Below are 23,402 nucleotides of genomic sequence, written 5' to 3'. Positions count from 1 at the left end.
GGTCTTTGTTGCTGCGTGCGGGCTTTCTCTAGTTGCGGCGAGCGGAGGCTACTCTTTGTTGCAGTGTGTGGGCTTCCCATTGCGGTGGCTTCTCTTGTTGCAGAGCAAGGGCTCTACGTGCGCGGGCTTCAGTAGTTGTGGCTCACGGGCTCTAGAGCAGAGGCTCAGTAGCTGTGGCGCACGGGCTTAGTTGCCCCGCGGCATGTGGGATCTTCCGGGACCAGGGCTCGAACCCGTGTCCCTTGCATTGGCAGGATTCTTATTCACTGCGCCACCAGGGAAGTCCACCTCAAATACTTTAAACCAAAGTTGTTACTGAGTGCAACCAACAGTGAGAAACACAACTGCGTCAATGAGTAAACTTACAGAAAACATCCTGGGAGGAGTGATTAAGCACTGACAGAAGCGGCCAAGGAAGTTCCTAGACTCCATCTTTGCATCTCATTCAGAATATTATATAGACAAAGATTACAGTTTTTGTCACCATTCTCATGTTGTTATTAACTCTATAATTTTGAAGTTTCTTAGGGATATTTTCGTAAAAGAAGAAATAAAGAAGGGGAAGTAATAAATGTTTTTCATATATGAACTCTTCTTGGATATTAATTCTCAGTTTCAGGAGTACAAATGTCATTAACCTTGAAATATCAGAGTGTCGATAAAGCGTTAAGAATATAAATGAACTCACAGTTAGGACTTGCTGACATCTACTTTAAATAGCAAGTAAATATTGTCAGAAGGGAAGGGACTGTTGCAGCAAGTTTAGTGACTAGGCTGATGTAAAGGCACAAATGTTATGCCACATAATGCTCATTTGTTACTTGTTTAATTTAAAAAATAAAAAGGAAAAAAAGCCTCACCTCTGGATTTGTGTAGCAGATTAGAGATGGACCAGTAGGGTCCTCAGTCCGGAAGGAACAGATTGGCTGATATCTGGGACTTAGAAGTCAGTCTGCAAATGAAACGCCCCTGAGAGGGAACAAGAAATCAAAACTACGTATATATTCAAAATCGTGGGAGATCCTTGGGTGCCGTCCAAAAGAAACAGCAAAAGGCATGAGCTAGAGTCTGAAGTGCTATTCCCCAACTGTGTGGCATTGGGTGAGACACTTAAGTCTGAACTTCAGTTCTTCATAAATAAACTGAAGCTCATCACCATCACCATCACCATCATCATTATCACCATCATCATCACCATTATCATCAGAATTATCATCACCATCATCATCACCATTATCATCAGAATTATCATCATCATCATCATCACCATCACCATCATCATCACCTTCATTATCACCATTATCATCACTGTCACCATCTTCACTAGTATTGGGAAGTTACTTATTATGAGTCACCTTTACATAGATTATCTCTTTTAATCCTCACTGAGAGCATAGATTATTTCCCTCTTTTGACAGATGGGGAAATCGAAGCTTAAAGTATAAGAGACTTTCCCCAAGGTCACACAGGAGTCAGTGACAGAACTGGGCTCCTCCATGGCCCATTGTTTTAACCCTATGCTAATAAAAATTCTGCTTCGGTAAAAGTTTTTTGAAAGGAATTTCCAAAGCTTACGAACAATTAAAGAGTGTTACTATCCTTTTATCTGGTAATCTCACTTCTGGGGATATCATAAGAAAATACTCCTATAAAAGTAAAGTGGAAAAAGACATTCATTACAGCATTATTTATCATCGTAAATCATTGGAAACTTCCTAAATGTCCAACAAGTGAGAAAAGATTAAGTAAATAATGATAAAGTACAAAAGAATCTTAAACATTCACCATGAGGTCTATTTAGTAATGCAGTATAATGCATAGACTCATTATGTGAAAAACTGGAATTTACCATTTTATCAATATTATGGTGCCAATTCAGTAAAATTTGGCATGTGAAAAGAGAGTAGAGCAATATAAAGAAAAACATCAAATATTTTTTCCTGAGTTTCTGATTTTTTGGGTGAATTTTTCATCTGTTATTGTGATTATAATCTGTATGAAAATGAACAAATTTGAAATGCCATATATATGTGTATATACCTGCCCTGTGTAACTCATAGAACATGGTAAAGATCAAACAAGAGAATATGAGTAAACTAGATAAACTGTAGGACAATTCAAATACTGCCATTAAAAAGTCAGGCTGGGAAGAGATATGGGAACATATGTATATGTATAACTGATTCACTTTGTAAAAGTCAGGCTGGGGAATTCCCTGGTGGTCCAGTGGTCAGGACTCTGTTCACTGCTGGGGCCTGGGTTCAAACCCTGATCAGGGAACTGAGATCCCACAAGCCGTGCAGTGTGGCAGAAAAAAAAATAAAATAAAAGAAAGAAAGAAAAACATTGGGCTGGAAAAAGCACATGATAAGATGCTCAACATTGCAACTTATTAGCGAAATGCAAATCAAAACTACAATGATGTAGCACCTCACACTAGTCAGAATGGTCATCATCAAAAAGTCTACGAATAATAAATGTGGAGAAAAGGGAACCCTCCTACACTGTTGGTGGGAATGTAAATTGATGCAGCTACTATGGAGAACAGTATGGAGGTTCCTTAAAAAACTAAAAAGAGAACTACCATATGATCCAACAATCCCACTCCTGGGCATATATCCAGGCAAAACTAATTCAAAAAGATACATGCACCCCTATGTTCATAGCAGCACTATTTACAATAGCCAAGACATGGAAGCAACCTAAATGTCCATCGACAGAGGAAGGGATAAAGAAGATGTGGTACATATACACAGTGGAATAGTACTCAGCCATAAAAAAGAATGAAGTAATAACACTTGCAGCAACATGGATGGACCTAGAAATTATCATACTAAATGAACTAAGTCAGACAGAGAAAGACAAATACCGTCTAATATCATTTATATGTGGAATCTAAAAAAATGATGCAAATGAACTTATTTACAAAACAGAAACAGACTCACAGACTTCGAAAACAAGCTTATGGTTACCGAAAGGGAAAGGTGGGGGGAGGGAGGGATTAATTAGGAGTTTGGGATTAACACACACACACACTACTATATATAAAATAGATAATCAACAGGGACCTACTGTATAACACAGGGAACTCTACTCAATATTCTGTAATAACCTACAGGGGGAAAGAATCTAAAAAAATATGGATATAAGTATATGTATAACTGAATCACTTTGCTGTACACATGAAACTCACACAACATTGTAAATCAACTATACTCCAATATAAAATAAAAGAGAAATTAAAAACAAAAAAGTCAGGCTGGTCTAGTTAGGGACAGAGATCTTGTATTCAAACTGAAAGCAACCTTGGGATACCAGGACAGGCAGGTTGGCTGCTCTTGTTATCCCCCCTCACCATCAAGACCAGAGATCTGCAAACCATGGCCCGAGGGCCAAATCCTATCTATCATTTTCATAAATTAATTAAACATTAAAATTAAAAAATTTTATTGGCGCAGTTGATTTACGATGTTGTGTCTGCCTGTCATTTTTATGGCCTGTGTGCTAAGAATGCGTTTTACAATTTTAAGTGGTTCCAAAAAAAAAAATCAAAGAAGGTTATTATTTCATGACACATGAAAGTGTTATGAAATTCGGCTTTCGGTGTCCATAGTAATGCCTGTATTATCGGCACAGAGTAATACCTATTTACTTACATATCCCCTAGGGCTGCTTTCCTGAGACCGTAGCAGAGGTGAGTTGCTGCCGTAGAGACCCGATGGCTCACAAAGCTTAAAATATTTACTCTCTGGTCTTTTACCAAAAGAATTTCCTCACCTTTGATTTAGGCCAACTCAGTTCTCCGAATCTTGTCCTGGCCTCATGAGGATATTATTTAATAGATATTTCTCAATTGCCCTTACATGGTTAGAAAGGCTGCCTTTTCTTAGTATTTAGATTTTAAAAATGTTTTCAAAACATTAGGGATGGGGGCCACTGAATGGCCATGACATTGACCAATAGCAGTGTTTGTTAATCCGCGAACACACGTTCTGATGGCCACTCCGTAGATGGCATATAAGACCCATATCGGGTATTGGGAGATGCAATCTTTGATCTGTTCAAAGTGTGACCACCTGCCCCTCACCTGTAATAAGGAAGCCACTGTTTGATTCCTGAGGCCCCTTCCAGCTCTACATTTCTACAGTGACGCCTCATTTAAAAAGTTGGTGGTTCTTCATGGCATTATCAGTGTTTCTGTTCCTTTTATGGTCTTTCTGACTCTAGGGAAAGTAACCCATCAGGTTTAAGGCCAGGAATCAGAACTTAAATGGCTACGTGGCCCAGACAGGTCAACTAAATGAGAGAACCCACCTGAGTTCATACATGGGTCATGGGAAGCAGGGCGGCAGTCTGAGTGCTTCCCGATCTGGAGGGAGCAGCTGTCACTAGCCTCACACTGACTATTAGGTATTGCTAGATCTTTCACATTTTCAACAGATCATAGAAAGTATGGATTCCAATGTTTGAATGCAGGAAACTAATTAAAAAATGTAAAAATAAAATGTAACCCATCCCCGGCCCCAACCCCTAAATACAGGATGGGCCTCTGGGTTGTCATTTTAAGAGGTGCCAGGTCTTCTCCCTACGAGGATGTACAGCAGTTTCTCCAGGAACATCTGTCTATTGGAAAAATCCTTTCTTTAGCGTGTGGCATCACGCCGAGGTGGCTGAACACGTGTCTCCAAGTGGACTTGGGCCTTACGGTCACTTAGAACTTGAAGGATTTAAAAAGGCTTTTAGTGTCATGGCTCTGATTCTCAACGATACTACTTCCAAAGCTTTTCAGACGAGGAATCCTGCCCACCCTTTGTACTCCCTTTGGAACTGATCTTTTCTTTGTTTGGTTTTATGATGTTACTAGAGCAGCCTCTTTAGCTCGATTAGAAGGGGAGTGAAGAGCCAGGGCCTGCCATGTAAACAACTTCTGCACACACTAAGCTTTTATTTCTTCTTTCTTCTGAGTCATGGGGACATGGCATAGATTTATTTATGGAACAGATGTCTGCTGAGTGCCTGTTATTTGTAGGAATTGCTGCAGGTGCTGGAGACACAGCAGTGACTTAAATAAAATTTCACTCTCATAGGACTTAGGTTCTAGGGCGGGAGCTAGAAAGTGGATAAATACATGTAATGTCAGATAGTGACAAGTGCTAGGGGAAGAAAACGAAGCCAAATAAGGGGAGAGCACTATTTTCAGTGGTATTGTTGTGGAGAGCCTCTAGGAAGAGGTGACATTTGAGCAGAGACCCAAATGAAGTGAGTAGCCGTTAGAACACTTCTAGGCAGAGAGAACAGCAAGTACAAAGGCCCTGTGGTAGGTTTCTTGTTGTGTTTGAGGAATGTCAAGGGTGCAAGTCTAGGCGCAGAGCAGTCAGCCAGGGGAAGAGTAGAAGAAGAAATGAAATCCAGCAGGACCCAGATACCAGATCATATGGGTTCTTACAGACGTAATGAAGACTCTTATTTTAAAAATGTAGGACAGCCATGAGAGGGGTGACAACTTTTTGTTTTTATCCATTTAAAAAAATTAATTAACTAATTAATTAATTATTGTCTGTGTTGGGTCTTCGTTGCTGCACATGGGCTTTCTCTAGTTGCAGCGAGCGGGGGCTACTCTTCATTGTGGTGCGCGGGCTCCTCATTGCGGTGGCTTCTCTTGTTGCACAGCATGGGCTCTAGGTGCGTGGGCTTCAGTAATTGTGGCACATGGGCACAGTAGTTGTGGCTTGCGGGCTCCAGAGCGCAGGCTCAGTAGTTGTGGCACACGGGCTTAGTTGCTCCGTGGCAAGTGGGATCTTCCTGGACCAGAGATTGAACCCGTGTCCCCTGCATTGGCAGGCGAATTCTTAAACACTGCACCACCAGGGAAGTCCCGGGTGACATCTTTTGATTTATCTTTTGAGAGGCTTACTCTGGTTGCTATAAGAGCAGGAGTTTGCAGCAGGGAGACTGTTGGGAGGCTATTGTCATGATCCAGGTACATGAATGATGGCCTGGGCTGGTAGAAGTGCGTGTGCGGAGAAGAAGTTGTGATAGGAACAGAGTAAAGGGACAAAGTAGGTGATTAAATAGTTAATCCCACTAGGGGATCGTAAGTAAAGGAAAAAGTATGGGAGACCCTGTAAATTAATGATCACTCAAGAAAGCAGGTTTGCTTAACCACAAAACCAAGCAGGCTTGCTTAGCAACAAAACCATGCAACAGAAGCACAAGACATGCCCCCAAACAGTAAAACAATAGTGGCATGAGACCCACATCCTTCCCAGTGAACTCAGTAATTTAATGATTCCTAGGACATGCTCCTCTGCACACGCTAAAAACACAAATATAAGGAAAAGGTGACTTTATACTGAAACCTGAGATGATTTACCATTTTTAGCATGTGTTACCGCAGTTTGCTCATTTCCATTGTGCCATGACAGTCCCAGCTTGATCGTGTAGGGACAAGCAAACTTCCACCTGACGTGGAGGAGGAGCTCACGACGGAAGCCTGACGTCTGCTCCAGAATGAGGAAGCAGGGGGCTTCCCTGGTGGCGCAGTGGTGGAGAGTCCGCCTGCCGATGCAGGGGACGCGGGTTCGTGCCCCGGTCCGGGGGGATCCCACGTGCCGCGGAGCGGCTGGGCCCGCGAGCCACTTGTAGGATATGCACGCACATGGCAATGTACGCCAGACAGTGAACTAACTTACGTGGTTGGACGTGCGAACCCATGTTCGCATCTTTGAAAGCTCGCAACTTGAAGGTTCGCATGTAGGGGACTTACTGCATTTCTTTCTAGTGCCTGACACAATGCTTGTACATAACTGATGTTTAATGACTGTCGAATACACATACACACGCACACACACACACGTATATGAACTAAGAGGAAATACTGTTGGGAAGAAGGAAATTGATGGGAAATAAGCTGAATTGAGTGTCTTACCATCAGTGGTTTGATTGTGGTGGAACGCATTTGTGGACCTCTAAGGCATTCCATTTGCTTGGTGGTCAGGCTTTTCTTGGTGGTCTCCTTATATCCCAATCAAATAGGTTGATTGAAAACCTCCCTGCCGTTAAACAGAATCTCAAGACACATTCTGTGTGTATGACTCCATGAAATAGCAAATTACTGAATAGGCAACTTCTGAAATTTCATAAAAAATAATTAATATTTTTCTCTACCTTTGAGAACAGACAGTCATTTGAAGCTTACTGACGGTGGAGGGATAATTATAGACATACCATCGTCTCAGATCCTCTGAAACTGAAGCATTTAAAAAATATGCTATATGTTTATACAGCCCCACATCCTATGTGTCAAGTTTTCCTCTCCTTCGAATATAAGATATAGAATGAAAAAGTGTCAAAGATGATCTTACTGGAGAAATGCTTTGCTTGTTGTTAATTTTCATGTTGTAATACCAAGAAAGGAATGACATGAGTATGCTTTTGAAATGAAAAGGGGAAGAATAAGGTGAGCAGATCAGAGTCAAGGGGTGGGCAGGCAGGGGCCAGGCCCCTCTTACGGCTTTACTCCTTACTGCTGGCTAGCTCTCTGGGTCTGACCAGGGAATGTGAGGTAGAATAATAGGAAGAACTACCATTCAGATAAAGAAGATGTGGTACATATATACCATGGACTATTACTCAGCTGTAAAAAAATGAAATAATGCCATTTGCAGCCACATGGACGCCACTAGAGATGCTCATACTAAGTGAAGTAAGTCAGAGAAAGACAAATACCACATGATGCCACTTATATGTGGAATCTAAAATGTGGCAGTGATGAACCTATCTATGAAACAGAAACAGATTCGCAGACATAGAGAACAGACTTGTGGCTGCCAAGTGGGAGGGGGGAGAAAAAGGGATGGAGTGGGAGTTTGGGGTTGGTAGATGCAAACTATTATATAGAGAATGGATAAACCACAAGGTCCTACCATGTAGCACAGGGAACTGTATTCAGTATCCTGTGATAAACCATAAAGGAAAAGAATATAAAAAAAGACTGTATATGTGTGTATGACTGAATCACTTTGCTGTACAGCAGAAATTAACACAACATTGTAAATCAACTATACTTCAATAAAAAAAATAGAGAAAAAAGACCTACCATTCATTTGCTGGTTTAGTCAATCAATAAATTAACAAACAATGGCCGAGACTTGGTATTTTCATCAGGCACCAGTAAGTGCCAACTGAGGGGATAATAGAAAACCCAAGTAGAGGTTACTTTTCTCACACAGTGAGAGGCCAGTGATAGGCAATCCCAGGCAGTAGTTGCTGCTCCGTGGAGGCTGTTTCTGCCTCTCACTTCTGCCCCCCTTTGACTGTCGCTTTCATTTTCATGGTTGCCAGGAGAGCTGCTTCACCTCCAGTACTGGGTCTACATTCCAGACATTTTTCATGTATCCTCTGCTAAGCACAGTGCCCAGCTCGTGGAAGCCATTCAAATATTTATTGCATAAGTGAGTACATGGCAATTCAGTGAAAGCATCTGAAGTACAGATGGGTACGAAAGCAAAAGCTAAGTATTCCAAATGATTTAACGGCCGACCATTGTCAGATGATCTGAGCAATTTATTTTTGCATTGCTGCCCGTTGCGTTCTCTGGAAGTAGACACAGAGATGTCGTTTACGAACAAGATAATCGGGATCAGTACCTGTTTAAGGCAAGGGGTAGGAAACAGAGTTAACCAGAGGAAAGAGCTGCCAGGCAGTGGAGGCCAGCGAGGCTGCAGAACAAGCCTTGCCTGTTGTCTTACACTGGGTTGAACCATATCCCACCCGCTCCCGCCCCCCCGCAGTCACCTGATGCAGGGCTGTGGGAAGGCATGGACTTGAGTGAGGTGCTCTCTGTAGCCAAGACTGTGGAGGGGCTGCCAGCTGCACCTGACCGGGGGAGTGCATTCTCCACATCTGGCGTCCAGCCCTTTCTTGAAGGATGGCTCTGGTGCCCTAGTTCCATATCTGCTACAGCATGACATCTCACTTTTCTCGTCATAACATAAAAAGAAAACAAGTTCCAAGAAACAGCAAGAGGGAAAGGGATACCGACAGCAGAAAGCTTGGCTTGAGGAAAGAAAGTGATGGCTGTTGATGCTGAAATTTATCAATAGCTCTTAACATTCAAGTAGAGTTGATTTACAATGTTGTGTTAATTTCTGCGTACAGCAAAGTGATTCATTTATACCTATATATACATTCTTGTTTAAAAATATTCTTTTCCATTATGGTTTATCACAGGATGTTGAATATAGTTCTCTGTAGGACCTTGTTATGTATCCATTCTATATATACTAGTTTGCATCTGCTAACCCCAAACTCCCACTCCGTCCCTCTCCCAACTCCCTCCGCCTTGACAACCACCAGTCTGTGCTCTATTTCCACGATTCTGGTTCTGTTTCATAGATAGGTTCATTTGTGTCACCTTTTAGATTCCACATGTGAGTGATATCATATGGTATTTGTCTTTCTCTGACTTATATCACTTAGCATGATAATCTCTAGGTACCTCCATGTTGCTGCAAATGGATGCTGAAATTCAGAGTTGACTTTGCCCAGCTACGTGCAGCATCAGTAATGAAGGATTCTCAATGGACAGAAGTCTAATGTTTCATTAGCTGCAAGTTCTATTTAAAGCTGAATTGAACTAGAAGAGCATGGTTTATAGATGGGATTTCTAATGCAAGGTCCTCACTGTTTCAGCTCTGAGTTTGGAAACTGAGCTTGGAGAGCCCAAAGAGAGCGCCATCTTGTGGTGAGAAGAGGAAGTAGCTCATTTCAGGACGCTGCCTTGGTTTAAAAAGTACATCATTTTTACCCCCTGGGATTTAATGATTGTATCTGTCATCTATGTACGGATAACTAGCAGTGCTTGCATTTATGATCCTTTCACTTTGCCTTTTGCTTCCCATATTCCTTCCTGCATGTATGTCCTTGTACACAGTCCCCTACTTGGTTCATTCTTTCTGGTCACTTTCTGAACCTCAGGTGACCGCACCGAATCAAGGACTGAGCTGAATTTGGTTTAGGGAGTATTTGCTTGTAAATAATGAAAGATTCTTGGTAAGGCAAATGCTTTCAGGACTCGGGATGACTTGATAGTGGTGTACTTTTGCCACTTTGGCATGAAGTGAGAGAAATATTCGGGAAGGAGAGAGAAGTAGAGACAGAGGGGGCCAGCCTTGCTTAAACTCAATTTATGCTATGTTTATAGAAAATTTAAAAATATGTTAAAACGTTATAAGCATATAGTCTGTTTTGTTTTGCTTTTGAACAGTGCAGATAGGACATTTCCTCACCCACCAATCACACTCTTCTTAGCAGACAGACCTTGAGCACTGTCAGAGGGACCCAAGCATGACCATGAAGGCACCGCGAAGGGAGGAAAATAAGGTCATTTTGGTGTCGGCATTCCCAAATCAAAACTATTATTAAAGAAAGTTCCTTCCAATGAGAGCCTAGACATTTTTTTTTTTCTTGGCCATGCCATGTGGCTTATGGGATCTTAGTTCCCCGACCAGGGATCAACCCCTACCCCCTGCAGTGGAAGCGTGGAGTCTTAACCACTGGACCACCAGAGCCTAGACATTTGTAAGAGGAATCCCTTGTTCTTAATGAGACGACCTTGTTTTGATTTTGTGTTTTATGCTTTTTATTGTATGTTTTATGCTGTTGTTATTGTCTGTTTTATTGCTTTTGAAGATTCTGAACAACGTCTTGATTATTTTGGTAGGAAATTATCATCAAAAGCAAATTACTCTTACTAGAAATGTACTGTTGTGTTTTGCTTTGTGAAGGAATATTTAAAGGCTCCGAAAATTTGTACAGAAGACAGAGTTTACTTGCAGCCATCCAAGACGTGCTGCCACTTTTGGGACCTCCTCGGACAGGACTGAAAACTGTGAATCCATCCTTCACACAGATGAGATGGACAGACCTGGTGCCTCCCTCTTTGAAGAATTTGCACTTTGATTGAAAAATGATTGTTTTCTGACTATAAAAGTAATGCAACTTTATTATGGAAACTGTGAAAAATAGAGAACAACATACATATACAAAGTAAAACTCTCCTGTAACCCTACTACCCAGAAAGAGCCACTGTTAATATTTGGTGTATATCTGATGAATATTTAAAAATTATCTATAATTTATAGATAATATGTTATATATGTAATGTTTCTGTATCTAATATTGTATAGATAAGTACAGACAACCTCATAATTTGCCTTTTTCACTTAATTATTGAGAACATTACTCTTCTGTTCTAGCATACATTTTAGTGGTTGCAAAGAATTTTAACCTGTGGATGGATCAGCATTCTTTAAGCAGGTGCTATCTCTGGAAATTTAGTCGTTTTCAGTTTTTATAGATACTTTTGTATAAACATATTGCCATTTGATCTTTGAGGTCTAGTTTTTGTCTTAGAATACATTCCTAGAAGTGCAAGTGTTGGGTCAAAGGTAGTCAGATATCTGAATTTTTGATATGATTGACTAATTATGTTATAGAAAGTGTGTAATGTCCTAAACACTCATTTGCAATATTTAAGAAAGCACACTTCACAATAACATACACAACCCTGGATATTGTCATTAAAAAGAGAGAAAGAGAAAAGCTGCAGCTGGATAGGCAAGTAGCAGGGCTACTAGTAAAGACTGGCATTTTTTCATAAGTTTATTTGTCCAATGCACTTCTCTTCTCGTTTGCCCTTTTTCTTTTTTTCATTATGGTTTATTACAAAATATTGAATAGTGTTCCCTGTGCTGTACAGTAGGACCTTGTTGTTTATCTGTTTTATATATCGTAGTTTGTATCTACTATATATAAAACCTCAACCTCCTAATTTATCCCTTCCCCAACTTTTCCCCTTTGTAACCATAAGTTTGTTTTCTATGCCTGTGAGTCTCTTTCTGTTTTGTAAATAAGTTCATTTGTATCATATTCTAGATTCCACATATAAGTGCTACCATATGGTATTTGTCTTTCTCTGTCTGACTTACTTCACTTGGTATGGTAATCTCTAGGTCCATCCATGTTGCTGCACATGGCATTATTTCATTCTTTTTGATGGCTGAGTAGTATTCCATTGTATATGTTACCAAAAGTGGGGTCCAGCAGCTCACCACTCAAAAGCCAATGAAGAGCCAAGGTTGGTGGAAAGGAAAGTTTGCTTCATTCTGGAGGCCAGTAACCAGGGGAGGAGGGCAGACTCCTGTCCAAAGGCCAACTCCCCCCACTGACAATCAGGGAGCAAGAGCTTTTATAGATGGAGGGAGCAGGCTACATGCAGAAACAGTGCAGGCAGCTCTGACAGTCACCTTGAAATTGGTCATCGGTGGTCTGATCAGTGTCATCTTGATTGTTTTAAGTACAGTTAGTCTTCAGTTCCAGGGTCAGTTTGTTCCCATTTCCTTGAGGCCAGCTCTCAGAATTGTGGTTTATGTCATGCCTACAGCTTGGTCATCATGTAGTTAACTTCTTCCACCTGATGGGGGTTTTAGTATCTACAAGACAGCTCATAGGAGAGGGCTCAGAATATTATCTATAGCCCTTGAGGAGGAACTAAATGTCCTTGACTTTGCTTAATGACTAAACTATTATTATATGGTCTCCTTTGACTGTTTTCCTTTGTTTCTGCATTTTCTCACTTCTTTGATTAAAGTTATTCCTTGGCTAAAGTTTTTCCACAGACAAAAGAAAGGCTGAGCACATGGAGGGGAAGGACCATGGGGTCCTGCTATGTTTCATATATATGTACTACATCTTCTTTATCCATTCTCTGTCCAGAGGCATTTTGGTTGTGCCCTTTTCCTGTTGAGGCTTTTACTCTTCTTATTGTATGAGGTATTAAGAATAGTAACTGTTGGGACTTCCCTTGTGGTCCAGTGGTTAAGACTCCATGCTTCCAAGGCAGGGGGCACGGCTTTGATTCCTGGTTGGGGAACTAAGATCCCACATGCTGCACAGTGTGGCCAAAAAAAAAAAAATTAGTAATTGTCATATATTTTACAAGTATGATTTCCAGTTTAACCTTATTTTTGGTATTATTTGCCTACAAGTCACTTTTAATTTTTCTGTAATATTATGTATCAATTTTTTTCTTCAACAATTTCTTCTTTGTTTTGGGGTTTGAAGATTTTCATTTTACCTGAGACCAAAATTTTCTTGTTGAAAATTTTAGGGCCTAGCCAGTAAACAGGGCAGCATTTTGGGGGTACAAATGTAGGTGGGTAGAGAAACTTGTTTACCTTTTTTTGGTATCGTACTCTGGTTCCAAATGGGTTATTGTTTCATTTTCATTCTTTTAAGTAGTACTTTTTAAAAAATTCTTTCTTTCATTCTTTCTTTCATTCATTCATTCATTCTTTCTTTCTTTCTGCCTGGTCTTAGTTATGGCACAGGGGATCTTTGCTGCCATGTTCAGCATCTTCATTGTGGCATGCGGACTCTTAGTTGCAGCATACAGGATCTAGTTCCTGACCAGGGATCGAACCCGGGCCCCCTGCATTGGGAGAGCAGAGTTTTAACTACTGGACCACCAGGGAAGTCCCTTTTATGCAGTATTAAAAAATGTATTACCCCCTGTTTTTTCATTAAGCTGTTTTAATGCTCCCTGATGTTGATAACATTTGCCTTCTGAGGTACTCGTGATGGATCAAGTGTGTTTTTCCTTCTTCCTTTCCTACCTTCCTTCTCTTTCCATTGCTCCTCTTCCTCCCCTCCTTCCCTCTCACATTTCCCCCTCCTCCTCTCTCTCTCTATTTCAGTTACATTAGTAAATGAGTAAATAATACTTGAGACTTAGAAACGATTCGATAAATAATAGTTCCCATAATTTTTTAGGTCATAGGAATATCTCGGGTCTTTATCTAGTGGAAACTCTGTTCAGTGCATCCAAGATTATGTTCCTTTGATTTCTTAGAATCAATGGATTTAGATACTTTGGATTTACTTTGTCTGAGTTTATTACCTTCCCCTTATGTTTTTGAACACAAGTCCCTGTGCCTGATGCACATTGAGGGCAAGCAAACTGAAATGTCAGAGTTTGGAGCAGAGAAAGGTTTATTGAAGGGCCAAGCAAGGAGAACAGGTGGCTCACGCTCAGAAGACCCAAACTTCATGATGGTTTTCAGGGGAAAATTTTTATAGGCAAAATTTGGGGTGAGGGCTACAGGGTTCATGATGTTCTTCTGATGCGTTCTCAGTGAGATAGCAAGAATCTCGTGCTCAGCCTGAAGTTACCATCCTCCACCTGGGTGGGGGCCTTAGTTCCTGTAGAATAACTCAAAGACAGTGTTATGTACATTCCTTGAGGAGGAACCAGGACCCTGCCCCATGGCTGCACCATTGTTTCTTTCTGCATTCCCTCACTTCCCTGATTAGTAACTGCTTGAATCTGCCTTTTGGAACTCAGGTAATGTCTAGGAGGTTGAAGCCTTTTCCTTGGACACAGGAAAAGGGGGACAAGGACAGATTTTGTACCCAGGAGAGCCCCACAAGATCCTGTTCAGTTTCACTTACACTCATTGAAGTCCATCTGTTGGCATTTTATCCCTGTCACCTAGGCTTACTTATACTCCAAAGATCTGTGTTTATCTGCAAATGTGAGGTTTGGGTTTTTTTTTTTTTTGAGCATTCACTCTGTACATAATTTATTAAAATGTTAAATTCAGAAACTACCATACAGACTGGAGAGATGTGTTTAGGTATTTATCCAGGGAAGCTATTGTCTTCTCTAAACTAAATAAATGGAGTAGTATCAGAGTCACTTCCTGGGGCATCTTCTCAACTCACAAGGTCCTGGTGTAAGCAGATAGGGAAGAGGGTCCCCAGAGAAAGAAAACCAGGCATGGATTTCTTGACATAAGAGAAGCCATTTTGGCCTAAGCAATTTTGTTTGTTTGTTTGTTTGTTTTGCGGTACGCGGGCCTCTCACTGTTGTGGCCTCTCCCGTTGCGGAGCACAGGCTCCGGACACGCAGGCTCAGTGGCCATGGCTCACGGACCCAGCCGCCCTGCGGCACGTGGGATCTTCCCGGACCGGGGCACGAACCCGCGTCCTCTGCATCGGCAGGCGGACTCTCAACCACTGCGCCACCAGGGAAGCCCCTCAGCCCTGTTTTTACCTAGGCCTCTTCAGGTTTTGAAGTTTATAAGCCTGGTCCCATTGGTGTCTACCTCCATCAGGGTGGAGGAAGATTTATGCTTACAACCTGATTTTTTCCCTTCAGTGGAAAAAAGAAAATCCTTGCCACACAACCTTTAGTATCAGTACCTCCAGACTTCCCAGTGCCTTCAATCTTTGACATCCCCTATATTATTAGGCTGTTATTCTCTCTGGATATTGGATATCCCTGTGCTTGACTCAGGAGATGTATTTGCTCCAGTCTCCATCATTGAGTGTGTTTCGGCAAGGATTCAGCAAAAGCTTCTGTTACACACTTAATGTATTGAAGGAAATACTTTTCGGAAGGGAGGTAGGGGAAACCCCAAGGGTTTGAATAAGTGTTTTAAAGGACTGAAAATAACGGAGGCAAGTGGAACATAATTAGATAAACAGCCAGAAGTTGTCATCTGTACTGACCTCATGGATCTCCAACCTTGGCATGGGATGATAGTTAAAATCCATTGGTAATTGGAAACTAGATTCCCCCCCTCCCTGGAAATTTTCCCTTTGGTGGTTTCTTATTCAATTCCCTACACTTATATAATCTAAAGTCTCTATTTTGTAGACCTAGAAATAATTGAATAGAATATATTGCATAGAATATAGAATATGTCTTCCAATTTGGGAAAGCAGGAAACATTCTAATTTAATAGGTAACATTTTCCTTGACCTTCTTTCAACTCCTAAATTGAATGTGAAAATTTTTTGTTGATTATCCATTGTGTTCTTAGGCCACTGTAGGTGTCTATGAACATGTGGGTGAGGGACATCATCAAGATAAATAATCCTTGCCCTCAGTGCTTTTTATTTGATGGAAGAGATAACATGCTCACCCAAATACTGGGATACAAATACTGTGTGGTGCTTGTTATTGAGAAGCATAATTTTTGTTAGGTACCATTTGTGATGTGCCTTGAGAAATAGGCTGTAATTTGGCAGGAATGGCTGGGAAGTAAGTGGGGCATTCTAAGTGGAAAGAACACCTGGGCTAAAGGTTCACACAGGGTCCTTTAGAGAAATGGTAGTTAGAGGAGTTTTGACAAGATAAAAGGCATATTTAGGGAAATAATGGGCTGTGAGACTAGAGAGGTAGGTTTGAGCCTTTTGGGAATGGCTTACATGCTTTGGGAGTGTCTATGTTATTCTGTAGGCCATAATGGCTACTGAAAATTTTGTGCCATGGTAGGCCTGTTGTCCAATTAACTCGAATTGGGAAGGGTGTTCTCAGTACACGTGGTTCAGGAGTTCCAGTTAGAGACAAGAATAGTGCAGAATTGTCTTGCTATTTTCACATGTATGGTTTGAGCTTGAAGGATGCTGGGTCAGTAGGAAAGGGTAAGAAGTGGCAGAGGGAGACAGCCTAGGTCTAAGTGAACTAGTGTTGAAATAAAGTTGCCCTTGAGAGAATCTCAGCAGTCAAACGGAAGTGGCCAATGCATGTCTTAGTTTGCATGTCTTGGTCCTCGAGAGCCTTAGTTCTAGAAAACTTCAGGCAGCAGGAAAACTGGATCAATTGGGAGGAACTACCTTGTTTCTGGAAGGTTATCCAACTTGAAATAAGACCCCAGCCTGAGGCTGGAGGTGCAGGATCTGTCTTCAAGTAGGGGTGGAGTGTTCTAGCAAGGATTAGTTCATTGAAGAGTTCTCATCAAAAGGATAGAGTTAAGGGACCACATAGCATGGTGGTTAAGTGATGGGATTTTGCAGTCAGGTGACCTAGGTTCAAATCTTAATCGAGCCGTGTTTTTAGCTATGTAACCTTGAATGTATTCCTTTACCGTTCTGAGTTTTGTTTCTCTTTCTGCTCGTGGAAAAAGTGCCCATGTCATAGAATTATTGTGAGGATTAAATGATATAATTTAGCGAGGTGCCTGGTACATTCCAAGCTTTCAGTAAACAGCATGCTGGCTTGTCTGCTGTCAAAGAAACATCAGTACTCCCCGCCTTGAGGTCTCTGACTGCCAGAGGAGAGGCTGGGCTGCACTTGCTTCCCTCACCTTCTCTGTCCAGATCTGGGTGAGATTTGGAAGCTAAGAGATGGAGGCCCTATTCTTTAGAGGCAGTTGCAGTGGGACACAAGGACAGAAAGCTTCCCAGGGAGCCCCCAAGAATCAACCACATCAGTGCTTCAGGCCAAGATGGCTTCCCAACCCTTTCTCCCCGGGCTCTTCCAACAGGTACGGAAACCTCTAACTCCTTGTATTAAAATACTTTTTCCTGGATACACAGAGTAGCTTCTGTTTTCCTGACTCAACCTTGGCAGGTATAAGTAACTATTGTTATTATTATTCATTTTGCAAGGCAGGGCTTTTACTCCAGAAAGGGAAATTGGAGAGCAAATTAGTAAACCTGAATGGAAGCTTGGTCTCAGGTCAGAGGCTCAGGTCACGGGCCTAATTTTTGGTGTTCACCTCTGCTCAGCACCCTACAAACTCACCACAGTCTGGGCTGCTTGGTGAGAGGGTAGAGCATGGGAAGAACTGGAGTCGGGTGTCCAAAGCGTGGAGGGAAAGTTTACCGAAGACAATTGGAAGTGTCTGAAGCAGAGGACCAGGCAAAGGCAAAAAGGACCAGATGCAGGGAGGAGTAACCAGTCCTAGAGGAGCCTCCCCGTGAAGTGTCAGCGTTGGGTGAAGACTCAGAAATGTCACCGTTGGAGCAAGGCTGGGACCCTCCGTGGTTACGAGGGTAAAGCTAGAAAACAGCCAACGATGCAGCACATGGCGCCCATGGGGTTTCCATATATGGTCAGTATAGGGAACAGCTGAACTTTAGGGACACAGCATGGACTGGACCGGAAAGCCAGATTGTTTAGGGCCGTAAGATGAAACTTAGAGTCCATGGGGTGACGATTCTTAGACTAGTCATACACTGGAAACTTGGTTACAATTGACTCAGGGCTGGGCAGGGTTTGAAGAGCCCCAGTACCTGTATGGGACCAGGTAAGGCACGGACCGGCACCCGGCAGATCCCGGGCTCAGGCTTTGAGCAGCCACTTAGGTGTTCTTTCTGTAGCTCCACAGATGTTGGAACACATTTTCAAGGACAAAGAGTGATTTCTATCAAAGAGATGTAAAATAAAACCTTGAAATTAGGTAATGATACTTGTCAGTGTTTATAGCTGGCTGCACGAATTTACTGCGTACATTTCTAAGAAAATAGTACCTCATTTTGTGCCTTGCCTCAGCATTTTCTAGTTGATGCTCAGAGAGTCATCCATAGACATTTTTCACTGAAGACAGACTCTATTAATTTATTACAAAATTTTATTTATTGTTATTTAAAAAATGACACTTGGCCCGAAAGTCTTAGCCATTTTTATTGCTACTATTTGTGAATTTAAGAGTTCTGCTTTCTTCAAACCAACTGACTTTTAGTCAATTAGCTTTCCTTTGGCGTTTTCTGATAAGAATTATTGAAAAAATATTTTTATTAGAAAATATTCAAATATATTTACAATTACGTAACAAAGAGGTTTGCATCAACAACTCAGTTCTAGTAAATATCTTCCACATTTACTTTAGTTCTTTTTCTTTAATACATGTTGCACCCCTCCTTAATCCTGTCACTATCTTCCCCTCCCCAGAGATACACTCTACTCTTACGTTCATCATTAGCTTTTGTGCAACCTTCATTAAAAATATACGTCTCGGGCTTCCTTGGTGGCTCAGTGTTTGAGAGTCCGCTTGCCGATGCAGGGGACACGAGTTCGTGCCCCGGTCCGGGAAGATCCCACATGCCGCGGAGCGGCTGAGCCCGTGAGCCATGGCCGCTGAGCCTGCGCGACCGGAGCCTGTGCTCCACAACGGGAGAGACCGCGGCGGTGAGAGGCCCGCGTACCGCAAAAAAAAAAAAAAAAAAAAAAAAAAAAAAACTAATAAATATATATATATATATCTCCTGGGAATTCCCTGGTGATCCGGTGGTTAGGACTCCATACTTCCGCTTCAGGGGGCACAGATTCCATCCCTGATCAGGGAACTAAGATCCCACATACTGTGCAGTGTGGCCAAAAACAAACAAGCAAAATCCCGCAAACAAATATGTCTCCTTACAAATACTACTATTTTGTTTGTTTTTAAATATATGAGGTTGAACTGTACGTGTAATTCTACAACTAGATTTCTTTCTCTCAACTTTGTTTTCCAGATTTATACATTACAATACTCTTAGCTCTTGTTTATCCACTTAGACTGTTCTACAGTGTTCCATATTGTTACTAAACAATGCCTTATTTGTCCATTTTTCAATTATGGATATTTAGATTGTTTCTGTCTTAAATTTTGTTTCTATTACAAGTTGTAATGCAGTGAATGGCTATGTACACACGTGTAAACACACACACACACACACACACACACACACACCTATCCTTCTATCTCTTCTTGTGCATATGTACAAAATTTTCAATGCCTCTATGTAGGGATGCTTGATAAGGGTGATCACATCTTCAGTATTACTAGATGTTGCCAAATTACTTTTCAAGTCACTGCACTGTTTTCCCCTCTACCAGCTGTGTGTCTGAGAATTCCTGGTCTTCCTCTTGATCTCCAACACCTGGTATTTCTCGACTTGTCACTTCCTGCTAGTTTGATGGGTGTGAGATTGTCTCGGTGTTTTGCTTTGTATTACCTTCACTATCCATGAGCCTGAGCATCCTTTCAAATATGTGGTTCTTTGTAAATTGTCTGTTTATATTCTTTGCCACTGGGTGGTTTGTCTCTTATTGAGTTGGAGGACTTCCTTTGATATTCTGGATATTGAGCTTTTATTGGTTCCATGTTATCTTCTCCCAGTCTGTGTCTCAAATTTTAACTTTTTAAAAGGATGCCGCTTGAGACATGGACACTTTAAGTTTTAACTTGGAATTTTTAAATTAATTTTATCTCCAGGGGTTTATACTCTATCTGAAATTATAAAAATATCCTTCTGAAAGTTTTAATGTTAAAATCATTTCCCTTTTTCGATGTTTAATGCACCTGAAATGTATTTTGTGTATGACATAAGGTAGGGTCGCATTTTTTCCCATATGGCTAACTATTTGTTTCCATGGTTATTGTGCCAGAACGTTTATTAATTAGCCTGCCCTTTATTGATTTATAGGGACATCTCTGTTTCGATATATTGATGTGTCTGTTTCATACATTTTTCCATTTCTGCATGAACACCACACCGTTTTAATTACTAAAACTTAATAATAGTTTCTACATTAACTTATCACTTTATATAAGAGAATTTATTCCTTGAACATGAGGTAAATGTACCTGTAAAATTGTGGGGAATCAGGGTCCCATTTTGGTAAAGATTTTAAAAGATTAATTCACTTTCGTTAATGGCTGTTTATTCAAGAATTCCATTTTTTTCTTAAGTCAAATTTGATATGTTTACACTGCTCTAAAAAAATCATCCATTTTATGTAACTTTTAAAAATTCATTGGCATATTGTTTCTATTCTTGTCAATTCTGGAAAATTTGAGCAGTTATCTTTGAAAATATTACTTCCCTGCCATCCATCTCCTTTATTCTACTCTTATGGCGCTAATATGAGATGTTTCTTGAGCTTCTCTCTGTTTCTTTCTCTTTTTCTGTCTCCCTATCCATATAGATGTAGATATCTTTAAAATCTTTTTGTCTCTCTGTGCTGCATTCTGAGTGCATTCTTTAGATTGCTTTCCAAGGTACTAATTCCTTTTTCTCTTTGGGTCCAAACAGACCTTTATCTTGCCTATTTATTGAGTTTTAATTTCAGTGCTTATAGGTTTAATTCTACTAATTTGTATGTGCCACCAACTATTCTTATTTTATCGTTAACTGTTTTGGATTTCTTATTCCTACGAGTATTATTCCCTTATTTATCTCTTTGAGCGTACCAAACAATTTGATTGGTACCAATTCATGTTCTGATTTATGCGTTATCTCTCTTAGCCATAGTTTTATTTATATATTTTGGTATTTTGCAGGCTCATCTCGTGTTAAAGGTTGTTATCTTTTTCTCTGACTTGCTTCTCCCTGTTTAGTCGTTTTGAAGTTGCATCCACCTGACCACCCTGGGGCTCTGATCCAGAACCATGTCTCCTATTGGTGGTTCCCAGCTCTGGTCCCTCAGGGATGATGGGGCTGGCTTGGCTCAGCATCTTGTTGCCAGGTGACGTGAGTGTTCATCTGCCTCTCTAGGCATGAGGCTCATATAAGTAGCAGCCACAGGTGATGGGCGACAGCATCTATTCCCCCTCCTTTCCAGAGTGCAGTGATCCCACACCAACCTGTTCTCCATCAGGACCCAGATTCCCAGAATCCTCCGCCTGCGTGTGTATGCAGAGAACCATAGGCACTAAGATATCCTGCACATTATGGAAAGTTTCTATTTGTTCCTTGGAGTGGTTTATCTCAGTTTTTTTCTCCCGTTGCGGAGCACAGGCTCCGGACGCACCGGCTCAGCGGCCATGGCTCACGGGCCCAGCCGCTCCGCGGCATGTCGGATCTTCCCGGACCGGGGCACGAACTCGTGTCCCCTGCATCGGCAGGCAGACTCTCAACCACTGCGCCACCAGGGAAGCCCGTTTATATCAGTTTTGAATATGTCATATTTTTAAATGCTCTTTTAAAATATTTTGCTTATGGTCGTTATATGTCTGAAACCAAAACGTCCTCAAAACATAAACATAAGGAGAACAAACTAATTTTAAAAACTAAAATCCTTCTAAAACTGTTTAAGGTTACCTAACTCACACTTATTTCGAATAGCAGATTTTCAACCTTTCTTTCTTGTCTGTCTTTTAGTGGTGATTAAGGGGTTGACTTGTCTTATATCTCCTTATTCCTTTCTATCTCTGTGTTTAAACTTCACTGGCTCATATAATGTAACGTTGTCGGACAGTTCAAACGTGTAATTTAAGCTCAAGAATCATTTAAACATTATAATTCTAGTCCCAGGGAAATTGTTGCTAGTTTAATCCAGAAAAAAAAATTGTGAGGGACTATTTTGAGATAAACTGGAACCTGTTATTTCTTGGACTCTGTAGTTCTGATTTACGTATTGGAGGATTAGAAAAATATGTTGTTGACAGGTGTTCTCTGGAGTATTATTAGGCCAGGTGTTCGTGGTTTTGAACTGATTTGAAAATAAAAATCTTATTTAGCCTTTCCAAGTCAGAAGGTGTAGGGTGTATTGATTATTCAAGCGAAGATGTTCTGATTAAGTCAATACTAACTGGAAGCAGCCTACTAGAACTCTCAGCAAGAGGGGATATTCTTACCAGTGCCAACGTCTCTGATCCTCAGAACTTCGTGAGGAAAATGTGATAATAATAGCATCAATTTCATAGGATGGCTACTGTGAGACCTAAATGAAGTTGTGTATGTGAAGAGCCCTTTGTAAATTACAAGGTACCCAATAGTATCTATAAGTATTTCTATTTCAAAACCAGTACCATTGCTTCTAGAAGATACTTATGATGCACTGTGCCACATCCTGCTAGCTCACCTGATTTAAATGCAGCTGCAGGAGGAATTTCCAGAGTTACCAGCATCCCTTCTCAAGGGGGGGAAGCTGTGTCTCTCTACTTTGAAGCCACAGAACGCTGATCAGCCACATACAGACATGGTCCAGGAGTGGGGGCGGGGGGGGGGAATTAGTGCCCCATGGCTGATGGGAGTCAGTGTTCAAAGGTCCTGGGCTGTTTGTCCTCTGGTGAGACGAGGCTGACGTGTGGGCCACACATTTCCGCACAGGCTCCTCAGCAGACATGAGCTCTGGCTGCCCGCAGAGGGAACCAGCACACCATCTTACTGTCTTTTCTCACTCTCCTGACTTGCATTTCCTACTCCCTCAATTCTGCTTTCTTTTCCCACAGAATCATCTGCACCCCAGCCCTTGCTCTCTGGAGATAATCACCATAACCTAACCTCCTCTAAGACATTTTAGTGTCATGCTAAAGGAAGAAAGACACCAAACTACTGCAAAAGGAAATATTTCTGTCCATTAATGTAATTAATAATATGATCATCTCCATATATGAAGAAAGAAATATGTATATAAAAGAAAGCAATATATATAATTTTATTTGTTCATTCACCTATTGATGGATGTTAATGTATCTAGATTTCGCATTGAGTTGTACAAAGCAGTCTCTTAGGATTTGTTTAAATTAACTTTCTTTTGATGATTATGTCTCCCATGTGATTGCTAATTTTGTGAATTTGGTTTTTCTTTTTATTTTTCTTTAGTTTTGTTAATGATTTCCTCT

At 41.1% G+C, this 23,402-nt stretch overlaps 1 protein-coding gene across 15 annotated transcripts in view; it reads left to right on the top strand.

The window, feature by feature from the left end:
• LOC307186445 (uncharacterized protein) overlaps positions 1–23,402 on the top strand; it is a 439,601-nt gene that overhangs the window by 42,350 nt on the left and 373,849 nt on the right. The gene's annotated exons all lie outside the window — the stretch shown is intronic.

This window comes from Stenella coeruleoalba (assembly GCF_951394435.1).
Source record: "Stenella coeruleoalba genome assembly, chromosome: 5".
Classification (NCBI taxonomy): Eukaryota; Metazoa; Chordata; class Mammalia; order Artiodactyla; family Delphinidae; genus Stenella; species Stenella coeruleoalba.
Note: the sequence above shows the minus strand (reverse complement) of the source record. Positions and strands in the feature narration are given on the sequence as shown.